Here is a 13,316-nt window from a genome sequence, read left to right as displayed (position 1 = left end):
TTTAACACAGCAATGGGATCGACTAATTTTGGAAGCGCCAACATTGATATCAACAACAGACGTTTACTGTCTCAATGAAACTGTCAAATAATTCAAAATTAGTGCAAGTAGAGAATTTGTGTTTATTGCTACACTTGCATTTCGAGTATTCATACCCTAAATAGACATAGTCGGCAGGATTCGAACCTGCGCGGGCAGAGCCTAATGGATTTCTAGTCCATCGCCTTAACCACTCGGCCACGACTACTGCTATTTTGTACTGTTTAACACAGCAATGGGATCGATAAATTGTGGAATCATCACATAAGTAATGTGCGCCAACATTGATATCAACAATAGACGTTTACTGTCTCAATGAAACTTTCAAATAATTCAAAATTAGGCTATATAAGGGAATTATGTTTATTGCTACACTTGCAATTCGAGTATACATACCATAAATAGACGTAGTCGGCAGGAATAGTACCTGCGCGGGCAGAGCCCAATGGATTTCTAGTCCATCGCCTTAACCACTCGGCCACGACTACTGCTATGTTGTAATGTTTAACACAGCAATGGGATCGATAAATTGTGGAATCATCACATAAGTAATGTGCGCCAACATTGATATCAACAATAGACGTTTACTGTCTCAATGAAACTTTCAAATAATTCAAAATTAGTCCAAGTAGAGAATTTGTGTTTATTGCTACACTTGCATTTCGAGTATTCATACTCTAAATAGACGTAGTCGGCAGGATTCGAACCTGCGCGGGCAGAGTCCAATGGATTTCTAGTCCATCGCCTTAACCACTCGGCCACGACTACTGCTATGTTGTACTTTTTAACACAGCAATGGGATCGACACATTTTGGAATCATCACATAAGTAATGTGCGCCAACATTGATATCAACAACAGACGTTCACTGTCTCAATGAAACTTTCTAATAATTCAAAATGAGGCCAAGTCGAGAAATTATGTTTATTGCTACACTTGCATTTCGAGTATACATACCCTAAATAGACGTAGTCGGCAGGATTCGAACCTGACCAACGCCTACCTGAGGCAAGGGCAAGTAGAAAGACTATTTTCCACGTCAAAAAATTGAATGGTGCTGAACGGAGAGGCTCAAAGGGCGGTCTGCTTAGAGTGGACAACAACAACCGCCAAATCCCAGTTGGGTGGCTCCCTTGAACGGGGTCTCGGCATCTGGAAAGCAGTAAATAGTCTCCTAATAATAGGACAATCGGCTAGTCTTGTTCCCGAAACGTTCTCAATGGTGGGGGACAAGGCCGACCTGTAGCCAACGATCGCTGCATAGAACAAACCTACTTCGTCAAACAGGTGGACGAAGGAGTCTGATTCCTGGCCAATAGAGGGATGGTATGAATCGATCTCCCTTCCGCTACACCAATCAGTGTATGCTCGCCACCTAGAAATGTTGGCAGGACGTTGGCAGCCCGTTCAAACAAAGCTTTCGTATAGGCAGGTTGAATGAGAGTCTCTATGCATATAAGTGATACCCGCTGGGCTCGTTGGTAGTGCGCTGTCCAGTTGGGACAGCAGGTCTGATAAGTCCGGAAGCACTACTGGTGTTTTGACTAGCATTTCCAACAGCAGTGGAAACTAGGCCTTGGTTGGTCAATTGGGTGCGACCAATGGCAATATGCAGGTGTGCACCTGTCGAAGTTTTCTCCGGTGCCCCTCAAACTCGAGGGAAGGGAGGAAAGGCGTACACAACTAAGTGGGTTCAGGGGGTAAGCAAAGCGATCATGGCCTAGGCTCCTGCAGTCGGCAGGAGTGTTATGTACATTGGGAGCTTGGTGTTCCGAGATGCGGCAAACCGGTCTATCTTTGGACCGTCCCACAGCTGAAACAGTCTGGAGGCTACCCACTGGGGTATCAGCCACTCCGTGTTTTGGAGACGGGGCCGCCCTGAAAGTGCATCTGCCAGACTGTTCCTCACCCCTGGAAGGTTGTGTGCGGTTAGATCCACATTGTATTCCAGGCACCAAAGGAGAATTTGCTCCGCTGGAACTGACAACGATGGGAAATGCGTCCCCCCTCCTTCTTGAAGGAGACCACCGCTGCATTGCCAATGTGGAGCAGGACTCTGTGGTCTCGAACTACGGGTAGAAAGGTGGTAGTGCTAAGTGCACTGCTTTCAGTTCGAGGCGGTTGATATGGTGGTCCCAACACTAATGCAGGGGCCATATCCTTGGGCTTGTTTGTTCAATAGGTGCGCTCCCAAACCTTGGAGGGATGCATCTGTTACCAGAGTCATACCTGCGGCGAGTGGGTCCAAGGGGTCCAGTGACGACCACCAGGGCAGGGCTTCCTTCACTTGCTCAGTAATCAAAACCCGCTTATCTAGTTCCCATAGGAAATCTCGGCGTTGTAACAACAAGCGTTGTACCGGCCGGCTGCGTAGTGCGACCTGGAGAACCACCCTTCGAATCGAGGTCATCATTCCAATGATCCGCATTAGTTCTCGGAGGGACACTGAAAGAATGATGGCTAGGCTGCTTAGCGCTAGGCAACATGCTTGAAATGGCTATACCCAGCTTACCTCTGTGTCAAACTCCATGCCCAGGAACACCAACTGTGCGTTGGATCGAGATGGGACTTGTCGATTTACTAACGAGCCCAACTGGTGAAGTAAATCCTGTGTTAGCCTTGTCCGGGTTGTGTAGTAACCAGTCGTCTAGGTATGGATTGAGGTGTACTGACATTTGGTGAAGCTGCAGCACTACCAGTTTCATCACTCTGGTGAACACGTAGGGTGCTGTGTATAACCCGAACAGGGGGCACCCGAAATTCAAATATTTGGCCCAGCTGAGTGATTCAAAGGGGGTGGCAACTCACTGGGTGCATCAGTATGTGCAGGTAGGCCCCGCTTAAGTCTAGTGGGGGCTAGCCAGTCGAAGCAGTGTATGGAGAGAAGAACCCTGAATGGCGTCTCCATGCGGTATCGATCGAGGAGCATGTACTGATTCAGTCTGCCTAGGTCCAGAACTGGACGCCCGCCACCTGTAGATTTGGTACTATGAACACATTTGGGTAGAAGCCTGGGCTTAATGCCGGCTGATCTACCCTGTGTATGGCGTCCTTTTCCAGAAAACTGCTACTCCCTGCCTAATTGTCTAGGCTTGCGGGAGTTCCCTGGCAGTGCCCAATAAGGGAGACACTGATGAGGGAGATGGAGATTTCAACAGTATCCCGTAACAGAATGTCACCACCTGCAGTTGCAAGGTGTGGGTGCTCTCTTCTCCCTGGCCACTTGCCGAACACATGCCTGTCCCCCGGTCACAGATGTAAGCATCAAACACGCTTTCCCTGCTGCCGGGGTAGACGACCACCTGAAGAGAGTGAGGAGTTACCACCTGGTCCTTTCCTCTCTGGGGGGGGCTACTCTTCCCTCCCACGAAAGGGTATGAGCGCTTACCTCCTGGCTGACTCTGGCTAGCGGGCGACGCCCTCTGGTTCATTGCACTCCAAAGCTCTGAGACTGTACCCGCCATTCCCCAAACAAAGAGGGTGGAAGATGTCCAGTCTGTGTCACTGAGGTGGGGATGTACCCCCTGACCCCGTTTGCCGGCATGGTCTCAGAGTTCGGGGTGCGCACAATAATGCGCTCAAGCAACAAAGGAACAATAATGGGTTGTCTCTGATTGAGCTGGCGAGAACGCCCATGGAACGCGGCCGTCCCCCTTGGGATCCGGTTGGGGGTGTTTTGGTCTCATCCAACACTTTGGGGTCTGATCTCGAAACCACACTGACCGGGTAGCGTTTGGTCCAGCGGAAAGTGTTGCATAAGATTAACCCCACCCGGGTGCCTTAAGTGTTACCTCTTTGTGGCTGACCAACATCTTCCCATCAACACCGTTTGCATGCCCAGTGCCCCACTCTGCACTCTGACGGACAGGGAGAGACGTGCCGACGGGGTTGCTTTGGATCCCGACGCCCGTGAATCATTGAAGCAACCGTAAGAGATCGCTGTGGGATCAAGGGTGGAGGTATTTACATATATCACTAGGATCGATGATACTCTGTATCACTCCAAAGCCATGGCTCACCGAGTCGTTACGGATGGAAGACTCTGAGGGACCACCTGAGGTGCCGGTTGTATCCGACGCAAGCAAACTGTCTCCTTTCCACTTAACTCTGTGAGAGAGAGCATGTTCGACTGTGCATGTCATGACAGAGTCGGTTCCCTCTGGGGACGCCTGTGGGTCGGTAAGAGGGGAGTCAAAACCCATAGCAAAGACGGGACACAAGGGTAAATTCGTTACAATTTACCATTACCGCACGACGAACCCTGGCTGGCTGAAAGTAGGGGGTGCAACGTGTGCCCTGACCCGAAAGCCCTGCCCCTAGATCCGAGGCTTGGCTGCCAGCATCCCGAGGCCCCAGAGGAGACACGGTGCAACTAGCCTGAGCCTTGGCCTCGCCCAAATCAGTGGGAGAGCTGCAGCTGGGAATGGGGGTTCCCCGGAAGCGACGTGTTTGCATGCAAACGATGCTTTTGTGTTTCTTCCTGCTTGCCCACCGGAGGCTGCAGTGGAGACAGCTCGCTCCAACTGCGTCTGATCTACCCGGCCTGCCAGGGACGCAATTGCCCCGACAGTCCTTCGACCAAAGCCCTCATCTCGGAGGCAAACCCCGCGCCGTGTGAGGAAGGGTCCACAAAGGGACCTGCAACAGGCAAAATCAGGTAAACCACGGCCTGAAAACACAGACTGTGAGGATGCCTTCCAATCCATGGGGGGAGACCGAGAAAAAATATTAGTACCTCCACCATCCGGCCTCCTACTCGATGTCTCAGTACACGAAGTACCGGTAGCAGAGCCTGGGGACTTTCCACTCATGCCAAACACGCAACTCACTTTAACCGATTTTTTACTGGACGCGCGACCTTGCTGTGAAAATACGAGCGAAGCAGTCAGTCTCAGCGATTTTGATGGCCCTGAAAAAATATCTCATGGCTCAGAACGCCTTCAAGGCAAAACCCCGAACCCCGCACGCAGCTACGGCAAAAAGCATTTTGGATGCGGGTCCTATGCTGGTAAATTCTGAATATAACCACTGCACAGTCGACTCGAAAAACGAGGAGACCAAAAAACGGCAGCGAACCCTGGTGCTGTCATTACATCTATTCATTCCTAAATACATAGATCAAGCATAAAATAAAGACGAAAATTGATTAAGCTACGACGCCGGGTTTTATCTCTCTGTTGTGAAAAATGCTACACACAGAGGGAAAAATGACACGAGGGTAAAAATGAAAAGGAAAACTTATCCTACCAGCTACAATGTCGGATGCCGCGCCAGCGGCAACAACTGAAGCTAGAAACCTGGACAGGAAAAAGCAGGTGATTCAGGCAGAGTGCTAGACTTCATCTCCGCTCGATGCGGATAAAAAGCAGAGTGAATATCCAGCCGTAATGGCGCCGCCATATGGGCTCGGTCACGTAGTTCGTGACTTAAGGGAAATGAATCTTGGAATCATGGGGCTTCCCTTGACCTAGATTCTCTCCGTCATTGGTGGAATCGCTGATTAATGCCAACAGTTCAAAATAGTCATTTTGACTGACCGGAGTATATGGTGGGTAATTGAGCGTACTGAATTGTCTCCTAATTTTGACCAACAACACTTCTTTAAAATGAAGTTTCAAAAGTGACAGGGTAATCCTATGATTATAGCATTTTGGATAATCAATATTAAATATATATAAATATAACTCTGCTGTCAGAGTCAAACAAATTAGTGTTTGTAATTGGCTGGGTACGACATAAACATACAAATTTTAGATTTTTTCAAATACAGGTCTGAATTTTTTCAAAAAGAACTTAAACTTCTTTGAAGTTTCGAATGTGACAGGCTCACCCATTACAAACAGCTGGAGTAACCCTAGCACCATAGCATAACATGTGGGATAATCAATATCAAATATAAAGTACACGGCTCTCAGCTTCAATACGTGCACGTAATAACATCAGTATCTCCAACGATGTATATGCCTGTATGATTTCCACCTTGTCTAAACAACTTGATATGTGGTGAATCCATTTCTTTAGTTACCAGTTTGCTTTTAACATCAGAGTCTTCAATATCCTAGTTGAAAAAATGCAGAATAAATGAAAAGTCACTCAATGCATATTGACATGTTTCAACTTCACAATTAATATAATGTACTAAAAAATATATCGTATTGACAAAACATATTAAAAAAGTTCCAATTGAGCTTATGTATGTACATTTGTAGGTCTAAAGTAAGGAATTTAAATGAAAAAATGTCATGTAAAAGCATTGATGCAAATACGAAACGTAATACATACAAAACATTACGCTCCCAAAAAACAACAAGTCATTGTCAATGACAAGATATCGTATGACTACCGAGGCGATATTCATAATATCGACCAACATGAACGAGATATCACACCACGGAACTGTATTCGTTTAAACTTTTCTTAACCTCTTTTAATCATAATTTCACAAATTATTCATATTTATAGTCTGCATTGTCATCGGAAGAATGGGACCGAAATAGCCAAATTTTAAATTGAATCAAACCTGTTGGCTCAAAAATGAGGATTCATTTCTAAAAATATTGAAGAATATAAGAAAAAGGAGCAGAAGTATTTGGGCAAGAAAGTCTGGTGGTGGTGGTGGAAAAGTTAAGCAAGACGACCACAAGTTATTGTCAATGATATAGTCAATGTCATGTTTTCAGTGACTTTGTCAAACAATAAAAAGCATAGTCAGATTATGTTAAAATATTAGTATTTAGCATATCAATTACAAATGTGCATGAAACAGGTATAAAGACAAAGTTTGAATGAATTTGATCAAGGCATGCCCCAGACACTGTTAATGACATATCCAAAATGCTCATTTTCGGGACAATTAATGGCTGTCAGGTGAAGGTCAACAAAATAAAACAAAGCCATATTCACATGTATCACGACTAACTTTGAAAAACAAAACAAAAACACATTTAACCAATTATATCCTGCCTTTGTACCAAATTTAAACCCAATCTGTAAATCATCTGTAAACGGGCAGAACACTCGTAAAAACAAAATGGCCACCAGTCCACCATTTTGAATTCAATCACGAAAAACAATGAAGTGCATCATTAACCCACTATGGCTGATGTCAATGCCAAGTTTGAATGAAATTGGTCAAGGCATATCCAGGAAACGGTTAATGTTCAAATGTTGATTTTTGGCGTTTTGGGGACAAAAACGGCCATCGGTCGGTCAAAGGTTAACCAAAACAAAAATAAATTGATGCCTTTAATGAAGGTCTGTCCAAATGTCTCTGAGAAATGACGACGGATGGACGAACACATGGACAGTTGGATGGACAGAATCAAAAACATAAGTCTGTGTTTTAGACTACGTCTGATGAGAAATGTGATTCTCATCTCTGTATTGATGAGAAATGTGATTCCCATCACTCAATTGATGAGAAATGTGATTCTCATCACTCTATTGATGAGAAATGTGATTCCCATCACTGTATTGATGAGCAATGTGATTCTCATCACTGTATAATGAGGAAATGTGATTCTCGTCACTGTAATGATGAGAAATGTGATTCCCATCACTGTATTAATGAGAAATGTGATTCTCATCACTGTATTGATGAGCAATGTGATTCCCATCACTGTATTGATGAGAAATGTGATTCTCATCACGCTATTGATGAGAAATGTGATTTCCATCACTGTATTGATGAGAAATGTGATTCCCATCACTGTATTAATGAGCAATGTGATTCCCATTACTGCATTGATGAGCAATGTGATCGCATTAATCCTGACCCCCCTATGGTTACAAGTTAGTATAGTATGTTTACAGGCGAGTGAATTGTATACCTTCATTAATTAAAGCATAACTAGATACTCACTGCTTGTAATATTAATGAATTAATTTTAATAATTTAATTTCAGAACTAAAGCTCAATTACTACCTGAGAAATCATATTTTAAAAGATTTCAACTGTGGCTAGACTGACCCCCCCCCCCCCTATGGTTACAAGTTATAAGTCATCCCATAGTATGTTTACAGGTGAGTGAATTGTATACACACATTCATTAATTAAAGCATAACTAGATACTCATTGCTTGTAATAGTATGTAATGAATTAATTTTAATATTTTATTTTAATTTCAGAACTAAAGCAAAATCACTACCTGAGACATATATCGTACATGTATTCACTGCGCCTAGGCTACACAATCTATAGGAACAAGTTAAAAGTCATCCCATAGTATGTTTACAGGTGAGTGAATTGTATACCTTCTTTAATTAAAGCTTAACTAGATACTCATTGCTTGTAATATTATATCCGTTTAATTCGTTTAAAAGATTCCTGTCATTAGTAAATAGCGCCCGCACTCAACAATATTTAGACTGAGTGGTTGGTCAAAAGTGTGATGAGTCAGGTGCATCTATTGGCTAACCTTGTTGTACGTAGATGCAAATGAGTATAGGAACCATTAATGCTGTAGGGTGTATTGGGAGGGGTGGAGGATGTCATGTTTCTAATGACTGGTTGTAATGCGGTATCTCGTTGTTTTCAAGATGCAGCCTGATATTTGTTGCTTTCTTGGTTGTTCAATTGTGGCTAAAATTTGTGTGGTGGGTGGAAGATGTGTTTATTGTTTGTTGAGTCATTGTTTAGACACCCTGAAGCTTGAAATGGTATTGTCCAAATCCAAATTCGATATGGCGGTGTTGAATATCTGTGCAATATGGCAGTGTCGTCTAAAAACATGGCATCAAAATGATTTCTGTTTATTTATTTACTGTTGTAGATCCTGAGAACTAGCCATTGAATATGATGTTGGGAATAAATGGTTTTCTGAACAAGCTTTATTAATTATTGCTGGCAATATTCCAGTATGAATTGGGAGCAAACTGTGACACCAAATCTAGTCGTTGTGATGTTATGCTTCTAACATATTTTTTTTATATCAAATAAATTAAATAGAAATATTATGTGTATTTTTGTATGTGGAAACATGGCTAGCCCACTCAAAGATATAAAGAAGTGAGGTCTGCAGTTCTTTTTTTTTTTTTTTTTTTTATTTGTGAAAAAACTGGTATTTTACGGAGTGTAAACAATAAAACACTCACAGTGCAAGGCTAGTTCACCAACATGTCTATTCTCTTGCTTGAGTGTGAAAGTACATGGTTTAGTGACGACCTCTTATGTTTTTCAATTTTAGAATTTCTTTTATTTGGGAAGGTTCTTCTATAAAAATAGAACAGATGTAATGAATTAATTTTAATATTTTATTGTAATTTCAAAACTAAATCTCAATCACTACTTAAGAAATCATATATCGCACAACTATTCACTGCGCCAAGGCTACAAAATCTATAGGAACAAGTTATAAGTCATGCAATAGTATGTTTTCAGGTGAGTAAATTGTATACCTTCATTGATTAAAGCATAACTAGATACTCACTCCTTGTAATATTAATGAATTAATTTTAATAATTTAATTTAATTTCAGAACTAAAGCTCAATCACTACCTGAGAAATCATATTTTCAAAGATTTCAACTGTGGCTAGACTGACCCCCCCCCCCTATGGTTACAAGTTATAAGTCATGCCATAGTATGTTTTAGGTGAGTGAATTGTATACCTTCATTAATTAAAGCATAACTAGATACTCACTGCTTGTAATATTAGATCTGTTTAATTCGTTTAAAAGATTCCTGTCATTAGTAAATAGCGCCCTCACTCAACAATATTTAGAATGAGTGGTTGGTCAAAAGTTTGATGAGTCAGGTGCATCTATTGGCTAAGCTTGTTGTACGTAGATGCAAATGAGTATAGGAACCATTAATGCTGTAGGGTATACTGGGAGGGGTGGAGGATTTCATGTTTGTAATGACTGGTTGTAATGCGGTATCTAGTTGTTTTCAAGATGCAGCCTGATATTTGTTGCTTTCTTGGTTGTTGAATTGTGGCTAAAATGTGTGTGGTGGGTGGAAGATGTGTTTATTGTTTGTTGAGTCATTGTTTAGACACCCTGCAGCTTTAAATGGTATGGCCCAAATCCAAATTCGATATGACGGTGTTGAATATCTGTGTGATATGGCAGTGTTGTCTAAAAACATGGCATCAAAATGATTTCTGTTTATTTATTTACTGTTGTAGATCCTGAGAACTAGCCATTGAATATGATGTTGGGAATAAATGGTTTTCTGAACAAGCTTTATTAATTATTGCTGGCAATATTCCAGTATGAATTGGGAGCAAACTGTGACACCAAATCTAGTCGCTGTGATGTTATGCTTCTAACATATTTTTTTTTATATCAAATAAATTAAATAGAAATGTTATGTGTATTTTTGTATGTGGAAACATGGCTGGCCCACTCAAAGATATAAAGAAGTGAGGTCTGCAGTTCTTTTTTTTTAATTTTGTTATTTGTGAAAAAACTGGTATTTTACGGAGTGTAAACAATAAAACACTCACAGTGCAAGGCTAGTTCACCAACATGTCTATTCTCTTGCTTGAGTGTGAAAGTACATAGTTTAGTGACGACCTCTTATGTTTTTCAATTTTAGAATTTCTTTTATTTGGGAAGGTTCTTCTATAAAAATAGAACAGATGTAATGAATTAATTTTAATATTTTATTGTAATTTCAGAACTAAATCACAATCACTACTTAAGAAATCATATATCGCACAACTATTCACTGCGCCTAGGCTACAAAATCTATAGGAACAAGTTATAAGTCATGCCATAGTATGTTTTAGGTGAGTGAATTGTATACCTTCATTGATTAAAGCATAACTAGATACTCAGTGCTTGTAATATTAATGAATTAATTTTAATAATTTAATTTCAGAACTAAAGCTCAATTACTACCTGAGAAATCATATTTTAAAAGATTTCAACTGTGGCTAGACTGACCCCCCCCCCCTATGGTTACAAGTTATAAGTCATGCCATAGTATGTTTACAGGTGAGTGAATTGTATACCTTCATTAATTAAAGCATAACTAGATACTCACTGCTTGTAATATTATGTAATGAATTAATTTTAATATTTTGTTTTAATTTCGGAACTAAAGCAAAATCACTACCTGAGACATATATCGTACATGTATTCACTGCGCCTAGGCTACACAATCTATACAAACAAGTTAAAAGTCATTCCATAGTATGTTTACAGGTGAGTGAATTGTATACCTTCATTAATTAAAGCCTAACCAGATACTCATTGCTTGTAATATTAGATCTGTTTAATTCGTTTAAAAGATTCCTGTCATTAGTAAATAGCGCCCTCACTCAACAATATTTAGAATGAGTGGTTGGTCAAAAGTTTGATGAGTCAGGTGCATCTATTGGCTAAGCTTGTTGTACGTAGATGCAAATGAGTATCGGAACCATTATTGCTGTACGGTGTACTGGGAGGGGTGGAGGATTTCATGTTTGTAATGACTGGTTGTAATGCGGTATCTCGTTGTTTTCAAGATGCAGCTGATATTTGTTGCTTTCTTGGTTGTTCAATTGTGGCTGAAATTTGTGTGGGGGTGGAAGATGTGTTTCTTGTTTGTTGAGTCATTGTTTAGACACCATGCAGCTTGAAATGGTATGGTCCAAATCCAAATTCGATATGGTGGTGTTGAATATCTATGCGATATGGCAGTGTCGTCTAAAAACATGGCATCAAAATGATTTCTGTTTATTTATTTACTGTTGTAGATCCTCAGAACAAGCCATTGAATATGATGTCGGGAATAAATCGTTTTCTGAACAAGCTTTATTAATTATTGCTGGCAATATTCCAGTATGAATTAGGAGCACACTGTGACACCAAATCTAGTCGTTGTAATGTTATGCTTCGAATTTTTTTTTTAAATAAAATAAATTAAATAGAAATATTATGTGTATTTTTGTATGTGGAAACATGGCTGGCCCACTCAAAAATATAAAGAAGTGAGGTCTGCAGTTCTTTTTTAATTTTTTTTTATTTGTGAAAAAACTGGTGTTTTACAGAATGTAATCAATAAAACACTCACAGTGCAAGGTTAGTTCACCAACATGTCTATGCTCTTACTTGATTGTGAAAGTACATGGTTTAGTGACTACGTCTTATGTTTTTAAATTTTAGAATTTCTTTTATTTGGGAAGGTTCTTCTATAAAAATAGAACAGGCATCTGATTCTTAGACCTAAAGTGTTTAGTCCACAAGGTGAGCTATAAAAAAATAACCCTGCTGCAATCCCTACGTGGTGCCAAGACTACTGATGTAGTCCATTTAACATTACATATAGTTTGATTTGATACTTTGTCCATCGCTATCCACACTTCTTTTGTTTCAATTAATTCTTGTACATTACAATGCTTAAACAACTACATTATACACCAATTAGTGTGACTAGTTCAGTTTAACCACATTTCTACTGTGTCTGTGAAGTTTTGAATAAGATGGCCTTTGCTGTGTTATCTTGTCTTATGGTATAATTCCAATAGACAAGACAAATAGTTAAGCCGATAAAGAACAATTCTGTCTTACCCCTGGTGATATATAAATGTGTTGATCCATTCTTGTAATCTCTGGGTCGAAGTATAAATGGCTTGAAACATTTTTTTTAAATCTTAACCAAAAACAAATTCTAACAAAACGACTCTGAAACATTCCTAGCTAACTATGTTAGAGGTTTTTTTCTTTCCATTATATTCAGACCTTTAAATCTGCCATTTTGTCGCTGTCAATTTCATCGGGCATAACTGATCTCAGACAGTTGCTTGTGGACCTCTAAACAATTTTGTAGTTAATATTGAGTGGTGAGTTTGACCGCCGATTATCCAAACCGTCGAAATTATTCTTCTAAAAATGAGAGCGATGACACATCTTCTCTTGAAAAATTATTTAGGACTTGGTTCATCAGTGCATTTGTTAACGAGAAGCCACGTTTCCGTCTTTCTTCTCTGTACTAATCACAACTCTGATTTTTTGACAGCCACTTCTTTTTACTGAAGCCAAAACTGTTATTAATTTGTGTGACAGATGACATAGCTTTCCTAACCTAACGTCGTTGCTTAGGCATCTTTAAACGGCAATCAATTGTGTGACTGTTTACTCGCATACCAGAGTTCACCTCTAAACAAACGATGTATGACCACTCGCATAGCAATGTGGTCAATGGTAAATGGTTCACATGTTTTTTTAGTACTGAAAAATACTTTATTCATTTAGCTGGAATTAATATTCGCTGAAAATACTTTTTGGGTGTTTTGTATGGAATTTATTTTCACTGATTTTGACGAGTTGAAAGTAAAGAAAATAGCGAAAT

The 13,316-nt window shown here is 40.5% G+C and overlaps 1 non-coding gene across 1 annotated transcript; it reads right to left on the bottom strand.

The window, feature by feature from the left end:
* Positions 1-725: 725 nt before the first annotated feature.
* Positions 726-807, bottom strand: TRNAS-AGA (transfer RNA serine (anticodon AGA)). The gene has a single exon. It is a non-coding gene; the product is annotated as a tRNA-Ser (tRNA).
* Between the last annotated feature and the right edge of the window lie 12,509 nt (positions 808-13,316).

Source organism: Saccoglossus kowalevskii, chromosome 4 (assembly GCF_978046115.1).
Source record: "Saccoglossus kowalevskii chromosome 4, keSacKowa6.1, whole genome shotgun sequence".
Lineage (NCBI taxonomy): Eukaryota > Metazoa > Hemichordata > Enteropneusta > Harrimaniidae > Saccoglossus > Saccoglossus kowalevskii.
This window is presented reverse-complemented; position numbering and strand designations above follow the sequence as displayed.